The sequence below is a fragment of the Macaca mulatta genome, chromosome 11 (assembly GCF_049350105.2).
Source record: "Macaca mulatta isolate MMU2019108-1 chromosome 11, T2T-MMU8v2.0, whole genome shotgun sequence".
NCBI lineage: Eukaryota > Metazoa > Chordata > Mammalia > Primates > Cercopithecidae > Macaca > Macaca mulatta.
Window position 1 is genome coordinate 97,164,315 of NC_133416.1, and position 13,319 is coordinate 97,177,633.

The window sequence follows — 13,319 nt, forward strand, 5'->3', positions numbered from 1 at the left end:
TTTTATGCTGCAAAATACTTATCTATTCCTTTTCATCTGGAGCTTAAACTTTTTTGCAATACAGAACACAATTGAAGAGAGGGAATAAGAGGATATTTGATCTTAGCCCGACTGATGATATATAAGATTTCAGAGAAACATTGTCTTTCAGATTTAACTATTTCAGTGCAAAAACATAGCCGAGAAATTTGTTTCTTCTGAGGATATAGAATGAAAGTCTATTAACTATCAAAATAGAAGTCATTTAAATATTTCTTCTATTTATCATTTCTAATCAGATGTTAGATAATATTGGGAGAAGTATTTTTGTTTTGGTATTATCTTCTGTTATGTTGTCATAACCCATTACCTTGTATAGATGACCTCACACTGTTTTCCCAGGGACCCTGGGGATCAGCTTATAAACGCCTCTTCGGATCTTCATCTGGGAGCTTTTTATGGAGGGGATGAATACCCTGTTGGATCTGGGAGCTTACTTTGGAGTCCATTTTCCTCTCGGACTATAGTAGCTGATCGAACCTGAGGTTAACCCTAATAGCATGAACCACAGACCTCTGAACTTTTCGAGGATGTATCTATTTTGACACTGTCAATGAAAGAGGACTGCTCTGCCTGCTAACATAGAACGGAACTCTGCTGAGATAAAATGTGGCAGCCATTCATAACACCACACATACTTTTCTAAGCACTCTGCTGTATGAATAAATGTTGTCATTACAAGGCAAATTTACAAAGGCAGAAGGTAAGAGGGTAGAAGAATTTGTCTGCAGAGTTTTATTATATATTACAGAGATAGCTATTGGGGGAAACATTGGTGATAAACATGGTAATGGGCTCATTTTCTTAGATGGAGCTCATTAATCTTATCAATGATGGCCTCTTTTAAATCCTGACAAGAAATTTTCTGCAAGGGAGTATAGACATTGTGATATGAGGAATGTAAATGGGACACTCTATAAAGCTGATTGATTTTAAACACACGAGCTAAGGATGAGCTGATGTCTTATTGGTCCCGTTTCTCCATCAGTATTTTTTTTTTTTTTTTTTTTTTTTTGAGACCGAGTCTCGCTCTGTCGCCCAGGCTGGAGTCTAGTGGCGCTATCTCGGCTCACTGCAAGCTCCGCCTCCCGGGTTCACGCCATTCTCCTGCCTCAGACTCCCGGGTAGCTGGGACTACAGGCACACGCCGCCAGGCCCGGGTAATTTTTTGTATTTTTAGTAGAGACAGGGTTTCACTGTGTTAGCCAAGATAGTCTCAATCTCCTGACCTCGTGATTCGCCCGCCTTGGCTTCTCAAAGTGCTGGGATTACAGGCGTGAGCCACCGCGCCCCGCCTCTCCAACAGTATTTCTATGTAATCTTTTGTTTGGCAGTTAGCAGACACTACTTGATGTAGTTTTCAAGACAGAAAAATATAGTGACACCTGTTTATGAAGTTCACCCGCAGATCCACACATTGTGGATTGTTTTGACAATGGTTTCTAAAAGTAGATTTAAGACAAATGTAGGCATTCTTTGGCGTAATTAGACTCGTCACAGAATGGCTACATGATCAACTTCTGGCACCTGAATGCCTATTTTAGGAGATCCCAATGGGTAAGTTGTAGTCATTTTGGAGACATCTATGAGGCTGCTACTAATTCTTAGATGATAGATTTTCATTATGAATGTGAACTCTCAGAAATGAGATTCAACTTAAAGAACTGAAATCATTTATTATGAAAGCACTACAGAGAACCTTGTTTAATCATTCCAATATATTGTATTATAAAACACCGTTGAAAATTCACCGTACTCACATAGATGGTTTGCATAGACCGGGTTCAAAGTGCACCATTCTTTAAAGGGAATAGGAAAGTTTACCGATCACACCAGTGGTCTGTGCACATCTGTGTCTGAGTGTGATCTGAAAGGTCAGATTCTTGAAGGCAGGAAAACTTGGAACAGGGAGTCAGTTATGAAATTTGGTGGCTCCAATTTTTTACAAGGTGTGACAATCAGTACCTGTGAAGACACAGAATAGAAATAGTGGGTAGCTGGATAACTCTTGTTGAGATAGAACATTGAATTTAAAACTAATGGCCTTTTAAAAGAGAAAAGAGGCAGAACACTTAATCAAATTTTTGGCAATATATATGTGTGTGTGTGTATATATGTGTGTGTATGTATATACGTGTATATAAAGACACACACATATCTTGATATACACATATATACACACATACATATATATATGTATACCCCCACATATACATATACAAAAAGATACAACAGTTTTGCTTTGAAAATGTCTATACACTTGAACTGTACTAATTACCTACATGTGCATGGCAATATTCTAGGAATCTTGTGTAACATACCTACCAAATAAAATCTATGCTACTGAGAACTATGCATTTTAATCCAGAAAACAGGATACTGTTAGACATAAAAGTGAGTGAGAGAAAAGATCCTTTTGGAAAATAAATCTTAATTAAATAAGCAAATAATATTAATGTTTTATACAACATAGGATCAGATTCAAATTTCTTTTTTTTTTTTTGGTAATGGCTAAGTCTTTCTACAGTTCGATGCTTGTTTCATCCTTTCCTTTTCTTTCTTCACATGTTATCTTGTCTTATACCCTTAAAATTGGTAAAAGATCTTCTAAACACTTTTCATTCTGACTTCTTGATAAGAAGATTTCTTTAGAGCGATCTCATTTTTTAAAGGTCAGATAAGTTACACTATCATTAAAATGCCTTTCGATTTCCAGTGATGATTTATTCTGATTTGAAATCTTTCTCAACTTTAACTTCAGGGTAGACTAAATTAACAATTATTGTACAAAGGAAAATGTATAGATTTTAATCATCTGCCAAAAAAATTTGGGAGTTAAGGATAAAAGCAGAACTGGAAACAAGGGGCAGAGGAGGGGATAATTAAAACCATACTGATTAAATTCAGTATATTGAAATATTTTAACAAAATGAGAATGATCATTCATGTCCTGAGGGAAAATTGCCATTCCATTCGAGATGAAATTCCTATTTTTGAGAAGTGCAAATTTGCTAAAGTAGTACATTCATCCAAAATTAGCTTGTAAAATGCTTGCAATAAGCAATGTCTCCAGCTCATGGTCAAATGGCATTTTGTACGAATATTCAGTAATAAAATATCTTACACAGGTTAGAGTACAATTATGAAAATGTCTTCTATTTCTTCAGGATTTCATTACCATGTTTTGCAAATTTAATATCATATCCTGAGCTGATATGAGCCAAAAAATAATATATTTTTATGCCTGGCAAGGATACTCAGCTTCTGTACTTGAGAACCAAAGGAGGCTGTCCTCAAAAATATGTGAGATTTTTTCATGGAGTGAAGCACTGCTTATGCCGTGATTGATTACCAGCCACATAACTTAGCAAGTCAAACGATAACTTTTTATTAAATACCTGTAGTGTGCAAAACTCCAAATGGTAATAATTAAATTACATGATATTGGTTTAACAAAGAAGAAAATTTTTTAAAAAGCTAGTACAGTGGATTACACATAGTAAGAGCTAAATAGTTTTCTTCCTGACTTTTCGTGAGGGAAGGAGGTTGAGATAAAGAGAAGTAGAAAGAAGTTCAATATTCAAGAGAAGGCCCGCTGGTTTATGTGTTCTCAGTGTCAAGAATGGAGGAGCACTGACCTGTCTCCTTTCTTCCAGATCCATTGGTAAATGAAGATGCAAGTTTATGAAATGACCAGTCTGGCTTAGGGGTATGGTAAATGCAAAGCTTGAGTTCTCTCATTGGAATTCAGTTCATCGTCTTGTTCTCTCTCGTCCTATATATATAAAAATATATTATATATTTTTACTTATATATGTAAGTACATATTATAATATATATTTATATCTATATATTTACACTTATGTATTAAGTACATATATTATAATATATTATAATATGTTATATATAGGACTAGAGAGAACAAATCATATATATATATGATTCTATACATGATGAGAGAGAGAGAGTCTCACTCTATCATCACCCAGGCTGGAGTGCAGTGGCACAAACATGAATTACAGCAGCCTTGAACTCCTGGGCTCAAACAATCCTCCTACCTCAGCCTCCTAATTAGTAGGTACTACAGGCATGCACCACCATGCCCGGCTATTTAAAAAAAAATTTTTTTGTAGAGATGGAGGTCTCACTATGTTGCCCAAGTGATACTCCTGCTTTGACCTCTCAAAATGCTGGGATTACCGACATGAGCCAACCACCATGCTCAACCTCTAGCCCTGTATTTTAATAGAGCTGGAACACAATGTAAATGAGTATTGATTTAAAAATTTTTAAATTTAACCCTTTGGTAGGCAGAACCATTGTAGTCCTCTCCCTCCTAACAATCATACCTAGGTGGCCCACTATGTTTTCATTTGGCAGAATCTGTTGGAGTATTATTTGGGCTGTTTTTACATTTATAGAGTTCAAGGTAAATCCCAAGCAGGGTTATAAATCACAGGAATTATCAAGCCTATGTGGCCTTTGATTTTTAAATAGCCTCAAGATTTCCTAGGGTGCCTTGAAGTCAGATTACAATATAGGTAATTTGAGAAATTCTCACTCTGTTCCTGCCTTGAAGAAAATTCAAAAGCAGTGAGTCAGCTTCTTGGGTCCCTTTTGGGATTGAGTCAACCAAGGGAAGGTACTTTATAAGCAGTGAGATGACTGCCTCAACAATAAAATCTTCGATTTGTTTTTCTTCCATATATATGGATAGATATAACATATTTGGATAGTGTGATGGATCGTAAAGAGGTGGAGTCTTTTTCCCTTCCCCTTGATCCTGTGACATATTTTGGCAACAGAATGTAGTAGAAGTGATGTTGTGTAATGTTAATTCTTGAAAACCTGTGTGAATCTCAAGTAACATGGAAAGTCCACTGGAAGAAGAATGGAGGTGCTTCAGTAACAGTACCAGCTGAACTTCCAACAACATGTGGGTGCCATCGTGGATTCTAGCTCAGTCTGGCCTCTGGAGGAGTGGCCAGACTGATTCTGTTGCTTGCCCTAGCCAAGAGGACATGAAGCAGAACTGCCTTGCTAAGCCTAGTTAACCCATATATCTTTAGAGACAAAAAAATCATTGTGGGCTTTCTGTGCTACTAAGTTTTAGAGTGACTTGTTATGCTGATCAAAACACATAGAGACATTAACACTCTCTTAAAGTTTGCTTTGAGCCCAATGGCACTTATTTGTAAGATGTCTGGCTGGGTGGTATCTGTGCTTTTGAAACATCTTTTCTCTAAATGTAATTATTTTGAATGTATAAAAATAAAAGTTGGGGCTGTGGCAGCAAAAGCACCATACTTACTTAAATCACTGGAGAAGAGGTGAAGTTAAGTGTTATGAAGACTGTGATTGGTATTGGGGAAGAGGGGTGTATATTTGTGCGAAAAGGTTGCGTCAATATTATCTGGTCACTGTAACGTGCCAGTACCCCCTAGGGGAAGCTCTTGGACTTCAAAATTCTGCCCAGATTTTTTCAGTTGCATGAGTAAGCCTTCATTCTTTTATTATTTTCATATTGAATTAGAAGCTTTTTTACATAAATATAATTTTCTTCAGCATCTGTTGATTTTTTTGGACCATGAAATTTAGCAGAAAATTAAAAGCATGAAGATTTACATAGCATAATGCTGAGTTATGCAAGTTTGAAATAAAACTTTATCTAATTCTGTCACAAAAATCTGTTTTTTAGAAGCATAAGGCCTGACAAGCTCTCATTACTCACATCCATATTTGTGAATGCCACCTCACTCTCCTCCCAAGATGATTCTGTTGCTCACCAGTTAGATGGGCCAGTAGAAAATGCATTTGCCAATACCCTGTCAGGTGCCAGTTGCTTTTGGGCTCCTTTGACTGCCACGTCCCTTCTGGAGAGGAAAGGTTGCCAAGGAAGTAGCAGGAGTCAGGGTAGAGTCAAGGTCAGGAGATAATAGACATAGCCTCAACCCTGGTGGAAATTAGCAGAATTAACCCTGGGTTGCAGGCATTAGGTAAAAGGTCAATAATGTGACTAGAGCCATTCAGGCTGGTGTTGAATTTTATGGGTCCTCATTTCTCTGTCTATTTTATGGCAGAGTAGTTATCAGGTTCCAAGAGAAGAAACTGGCTAGAAAGCTGGTGAGGTTATTGTTTAACCCAAAAGAAGGAGGAGTAAAAAGTCAGATCTCCAGGGTATTGCCATTTGGTGTAGGGCATTAAGCCAAGGGTACTGGTGCTAAAGTATTAGGTAAAGACAGAACAGGTAATAAAGGGAAGTGTTAAGTGTCAGTTCAAGGGAAGCAGGCAGAGAGCAAGAATGTGATTTGCATAAAGGGATGGCAACAGAAAGACTGACAGGTCAGCTTTGGGAAGGGAACCTTGGAAAGATTCCTGGGTGCAAACTGGTACAAGTGGTGGAATAATTTTAAATGTGTGTGTGTGGTTTTCAATAAAACCTGAGGAAAAAGAGGAAGCAATAATAAATACCAGAAAGATCACTGGATTAAGAATCGAGAGGCCAACAATGCAGACCTAGATTAGAGGCAAGCTAGCCAAGTGACCTTTAGTAAGTTATTTTATGCCAAGAAATCAATAGCAAAATGAAAGGACTGGTACAATCAAGGGGTCGTATTGTACCAACAATTGATTTTAGGTGTCCACTTACTGCTAGAATATGTGCTGTGTTCCACAAAGGGGAGCCTTTGGGACAACTGGCCTATAAATTATGTATTCAAATTCTAAACAGAATCCCATCTTATTATTATTGGAGTTTTTCTATATCTGAGATTTCATCTATTTGTGACTCTGAATACTGCTTTTATTTTCGTCTTGAACTTATAAGTCAGTTTGTTTTCATGGTTGGATGGGCTTTTGACTTCTAGTCTATAAGAAACCATTAGAAAATCAGATGTCTGTGGTTACTGACATTAGAAATATGGAAGCAACTCTTGTTCTTACTCTGGACCCAGATTATTGGGTGTGGGGAAGAGCTTGGGCATAGTGTCCTTGAACCATCCTTTATGAACCAAAATAAGGTAGGGCTTCATGAGTGTGGGCGGAAATGAGGGTTTACCACTGGGGGTTCAGAGAGTATGAACTTCAATTGTTTCTTGATGCTCAGAGAGAAGGGATTTCTTTGAGGGCAAAAGACTATTGATCTTTTGCTAAAAGGCACAAATGTCTGCGGGGCAGAGGCCATGCTATGTCAGAGTCCTTTAGTAGCTCCTTTAAATGTGCAGGGAAGAGATGACAATTGTTTTATATAGACTAAAAAATATATTGTCCTACAAAAGTTATAGTATAAATCTTCAAAGTTATTTGTCCTCTGAGGGGCCAAAAGTATTCTTCTTTTCCTCTCAAATGCTGCAAAGGAGTGTTCTGGGATGTGTATAATAAACAAAAACAGCAGAGTCCAGTTTCTTTTTCTCATCCATGGAGAGGATAAGAAAGTTGGCCCTAGGCACAGATAAAATTTTGCTTTTATACTTAACAAATATACCATCAGTCTTAGCAACATATGATTCTGATTAGATTACTTAGAATCATTCCAATCATCACCACCATTGTTGCAATTCCAGTAAAGTTACTTACTTCACACCAGACCTTGTGCCTAGTACCAACATACTGTAACCCATTGAATGACCCCAGGATTGCTATAAGGTTGGTATGATAGCCCTTATTTCATAGATGAAGATTCTTCAAGCTACTGGATACATGCAAAACACTTAACATTCAGTCCCACAAGGTCAGTGGCTGATCCAAAGTGGTACACAGATACTCTAGTGTTAACATGTTGAAAAATTTAGCCCTCATATTCTCCTGTACTCCTTTCTTGGTTAAAACCAATTCTTTCCTCAAGTCTCTGTTTAAATATTACTTCTTCAAGTAGGTATCCTAAAGGACTGGGCTGGAGATCCCTCTGCTCTGCCCTCATAACACTGTCACTGAGTAAAGCCAAGCACCCCTATAATAACTTATATATTTAGAGTCTGCATCCTCACCAGAGCAATATTCTTTTAATCAAGCTTCTCATCCTATATCTCCTTGCAAAAGGGGTGAAGAGATTTATTTGGCCAGGGGTGGGGACATCTATCAATTATCTGCAAGTTTAGACAAGTTTAGCTAAATTTTGTGTTTTCATTATATATAGTTATAATATAAAAAATATATATATATTCTCAATTATGTTGGCACCAAATCGTGACCCTTTAATTGTCATGGGTTAGTAAGAGTGGAACAGAGGTGAACACAAGTAAATGGAATATTTGTATCAAGTGAAAATTTTATGTCACAGTGTGCCACGTAACTGAAGACTTATAGGTACTTATATTAAGAAGACGTGCTGGAGATAGTACACTTTGTTAGGGCAGTGGAGTATATTGTGAGTTACTGTTGTTTTCAACAAAATATCCATTATACTTAATTGATGAGGCTAACTTGAATTTTACTGGTGTCGAAACTCTGTTTTATAATTCTGATACCTTTTTATGACTGTTGATATGGTTAGGCTTTGTGTTCCTGCCCAAATATCACCTTGAATTATCATCCCAATAATCCCCATAATCCACTCATGTCAAGGGAGAGACCAGGTGGAGGTAATTGGATCATGGAGGCGGTTTCCCCCATGCTGTTCTCATGATAGTGAGTGAGTTCTCAAGGGATCTGATGGTTTCATAAGGGGCTCTTCTCCCTTCGCTCAGCACTTCTCCTTCCTGCCACCCTGTGAAGAAGGTGCCTTGTTTCCCCTTTGCCTTCTGCCATGATTGTAAGTTTCTTGAGTCCTCTCCAGCCATGCTGAACTGTGAATCAATTAAACCTCTTTCCTTTATAAATTACTCAGTCTCAGGCAGTTCTTTATAGCAGTATGAAACCAGACTAATACAACCATATAAGAGCTGGATATATAATTTATTAATATTTAGTTGTATGCTTATATATTTTTATTTACCATTGTGATACAATTAATTTAAGTTAGCACTAGTTGTCTGGGAGGATTTGTTTTTGTGTCCATATGAATGAGACTTACATTCCCCAAATCTGAGCAACACTAGATGACACAGTAATGTCCATGAAGACAGGACTTGTGTTTCTGTTGTTCACAGCTGTATCTCTACAGTTAGTTGACTGCTCACTGACCAGCACGTTGTATGATCTCAATAAATACTCAGTGAATAAATGGGAGACTAAATATTTCATGTTCTTAACGAACTCTTTCTTTTTCCAATTTGTTTTCCTGTATGAATTCCATTCTCTAGCCTTCACAGTGAATCAACATTGGCCTATCTGACCTTTTTTTTCCTTCCTGCCTACTTAATGCCATACCCTGCATTTTGTCTGTTTCTGACATCACCCTCGGTAATCCCCAGTTTGCTGTCAGTCTTTCTGGGCCAGTCTTGCAGAACTCCTAGGAAAAAATAGACATATTGCTTTATAAAATGAGTCATCTTCAGTCTCTTTTTCATACCAAACATTTTTAGAGTATTTTGCAATATGATTCAATTTTTCAAAAATTCCCAGCAACTTTCAGGAGCACACCTTAGTGTGAACATGCTTAGGACATTATAGCTGATGAAAACAGGATGTAATAACACAAGAGATTTCTTTGACACCAAGTCATTTAAACCCCAACGTAAGAGATGAAACAAAATAGCCTCACTTTTAAATTTATTAATATTGAGATACACTCCCCAAATATTTTACTAGGAAACAAAATGTTAGGGGAGACATATAATAAAAGCTAGGCAGTGTTTTCAAATGAAAAATGTTCTCTCCTTTACTAAGTTGCTAAAATAATCTGCACTGATATAATCACTTGTGTCTCTACAGAGATAAAAGGATGTAGAGATAAAGTCACTGAACTTGCATTAAATATTGGTGTGTCACTCACTCTAGACAATTTATTTGGGTGTCTAATTTTCACAGGGTTGTTGGGTTGTTGGAAGGTTTTTTTTTTCAGCTGGAAAAGGCTGTATTTATTTTTCATGTTTTGAAAATAATGGCTAAAGTCATTTACTTAGCAAGCTGGTAACTCGACTTGCTACTAGCTGTTTACTTTAAAAGTAACCATCTGGGGTCCCGGCAAGGTGGCTTGTGCCTGTAATCCCAGCACTTTTGGAGACTGAGGCTGGAGGATCACTTGAGCCCAGCAGTTTAAAACCATCCTGGGCAACATAGCAAGACCTCATCTTTACCAAAAAAAAAAAAAAAAAAAAAAAAAAAAAAAAAAAAACTGGGAGTGGTGGCTCACATCTGTTGTCCCAGCGACTGACAGGCTGAGGTGGGAGAATGGCTTGAGTCTCTGTGGTCGAGGCTGCAGTGAACTGTGATTGTGCCACTGCACTACAGCCTGGGTGACAGAGGAAGACCCTGTCTCAAAAAATAAAAGTAACCGTTCGAATTGCTTTCCTACCATTTCAAATGGATTCAATAATTTTACTTGGCCCGAATGACTATCACAGAGATGGGCTGAAGGTGAGGAGTATTATGGCACTCCTTTCAATGGGTTTTATCATTTAGTTGGAATATTGCATGTATAGTTGTGTTCTTGACTATTTGGCATCCATTAAAATTGTTTAAAAATTAAAATTAATATTATTGTATGGCATCTAGATTAAGAAGACATCAAAAATACAGTTAAAGTATCAGTGAAATAATGCAACAGAACAAAGGATTGCATATACAGAATTTTAAAAAAATGTGCTATTTCTCATTCTTTATGAATTAGGTTTGTGACAGATGGGAGATAATATGGGTCATCTGGTAGTAGGAGGCCGCCATTATAACAAACACCTGTTCTGGGGTGTGATCTTCCCTCCCTTCCTCTTCATAGTAGTAGGGAAATCAGTTCAAAGGAAATATTTCAAAAGAAAAAATAACAACAGCTGCAAAAGAAATGCATGAAACCTGCTATTCATCACTGTATTTTTATGTGGTTCTTGTACTACCTAGATCACAGGTATGGGGCTGTAAGACTATGGGATCTCCTCAGAAGGAAGAATCCAAAGAATTGGAGTCAAGATCATTCAGTCATTTACTAGCAGAGTTCTTAGACAGTTACTTCACATTTCTTAATCTAGTGTTCTAAACTGTGATTTGAGAGTTCATTGAGAAAATGTACGTGTACTTTATAAAAGAGTACAAAAAAAATCAACGATATATATCTTTTAAAATTGAAACAGGTTTCCCCAGAATGTGTTCCACGCTGGTAAAGTGTACTGTGAAAATCAAAGAGAACATACGATTGAGCATTTCTCAAACTTATTCGCCTTGATAACATTTTCATCTATTAAAATTCAGTATAATTGTGTTTAACTGAAACTACGTATCAAAATCACATAAAAGAGCATGGCAGGACAGGGCTTGTCCGGACCCACACCACGTCTCTTAAGGCAGAATGGCTGGTGCAGAGGTTGTGGTGGGCAAGGATCATCTCTTCACACTGATATGTACTCTAATTATTGAAGGAATTCAGGACATGCTACCCCAGAATATGCAGCTGTGGCATATTGCTTTTTTTCACCTCAAATAGTTATCATTTATTCCCCTAACTGAAACATTATATTCTTTGGCCAACATTTCCCTATTCTCTTCACTCTCTAGTCTCTGGTGACCACCATTTAGCTTTCTGCTTCTTCTATGTGTTCAATTTTTTTAGTTTCCACATATGAGTGAGAACATGCAGTATTTGTCTTCCTGTGTCTGGCTCATTTCACTGATTGTAATGTACTCCAGGTCTGTCCATGTTGTTGCAAATGACATAATTTTCCTCTTTTTGTGGCCAAATGGTATTCCATCATGTATATGTACCATATCTTCTTTGTCCACGTATCCACTGTTGGACACTTAGGTTGACTCCACATCTTGGCTATTGTGAATTGCGCTGCAGTGAACATGGTAGTGCAGCCATCTCTTCGACAAACTGATCTTAATTCCTTTGTATATATACCTAGTAGTAGGATTGCTGGCTTATATGATAACTCTATTTTTAGTTTTTTGAGGAATTTCCATACTGTTTTTCATAAAGGCTGCACTAATTTACATTCTCACCAACTGTATACCAGAGTTTTCTTTACTTCACATCCTTACCAACACTGTTATCTTTCCTCTTTTTGATAATAGCAATTCTAACAGATGCGAGGTGAAAATCTCATTGTGGTTTTAATTTTCATTTCCCTAGTGATTAATGTTGTCGAGCATTTTTCATGTATCTGTTGGCGGTGTGGATGGCATATTGATTATTTTCAAGCTGAAGTCACTTAAGAAACAGCAGGTGCAGGAAGGACTTTCTGATCTCCCTTTTTCTGCCGAAAAGCAGGCCATAACATTTCCTGTAAGAAAGATGCTTCCCTGTACCAGAAGAACATCCTTATCCCCAGAGATGGGGTGATAAGTAACCAAGTTATTGAAATAACCCTTATCTTCCACTAGATTTCCCCAATATGTCTCTTAGTCACTTCCCCACAATTCACTGCTGCTAATCCAAATGTATCATTTCTTTGTCTAAATGCGTCCGGAATTGGTAGGTTCTTGGTCTGACTTCAAGAATGAAGGCGCAGGCCCTTGCAGTAAGTGTTACAGTTCTTAAAGATGGTGTGTCTGGAGTTTGTTCCTTCTGATGTTCAGACGCCTTCACAGTTTATTCCTTCTGGTGGGTTCGTGGTCTCACCGGCTTCAGGAGTGAAGCTGCAAACCTTCATGGTGAGTATTACAGCTCATAAAGGCAGCATGGACCCAAAGAGTGACCAATAATAAGAGCATTATTTTTCCGAAGAGCAAAAGAACAAAGCTTCCACAGTGTGGAAGGGGACGCGAGCGGGTTGCTACCGCCGGCTCAGGCAGCCCACCCACATACTGCTGATTCGTCCATTTTACAGAGAGCTGATTGGTCTATTTTGACAGAATGCTGATTGGTGCCTTTACAATCCCTGAGCTAGACACAGAGTGCCGATTGGTTTGTTTACAATCCTTTAGCTAGACAAGAGTGCTAGACAGAAAAGTTCTCCAAGTTCCCACTAGGTTAGCTAGATACAGAGTACTGGTTGGTGTATTTACAAACCTTGAGCTAGACACAGGGTGCTGATTGCTGTATTTACAATCCCTTAGCTAGACAAAAAGGTTCTCTAAGTCCCTACTATACTCAGGAGCCCAGCTGGCTTCACCTAGTGGATCCTGCACTGGGGCTGCAGGCAGAGCTGCCCCTCAGTCCCGCACTGTGCGCCCGGCACTCCTCAGCCCTTGGGCGGTCGATGGGACCAGGTGCCTCGGGCAGGAGGCGGCAGTTGTCAGGTAGGCTAGGG

General features: G+C 38.0%; 1 long non-coding RNA gene across 1 annotated transcript; it reads right to left on the reverse strand.

Moving 5' to 3' along the window:
* Positions 1-1,795: 1,795 nt before the first annotated feature.
* Positions 1,796-5,946, reverse strand: LOC144332705 (uncharacterized). The gene is made up of 3 exons (XR_013400693.1): positions 5,771-5,946; positions 3,678-3,814; positions 1,796-2,004 (listed from the first exon to the last, which is right to left on the reverse strand). It is a non-coding gene; the product is annotated as an uncharacterized LOC144332705 (long non-coding RNA).
* Positions 5,947-13,319: the final 7,373 nt, after the last annotated feature.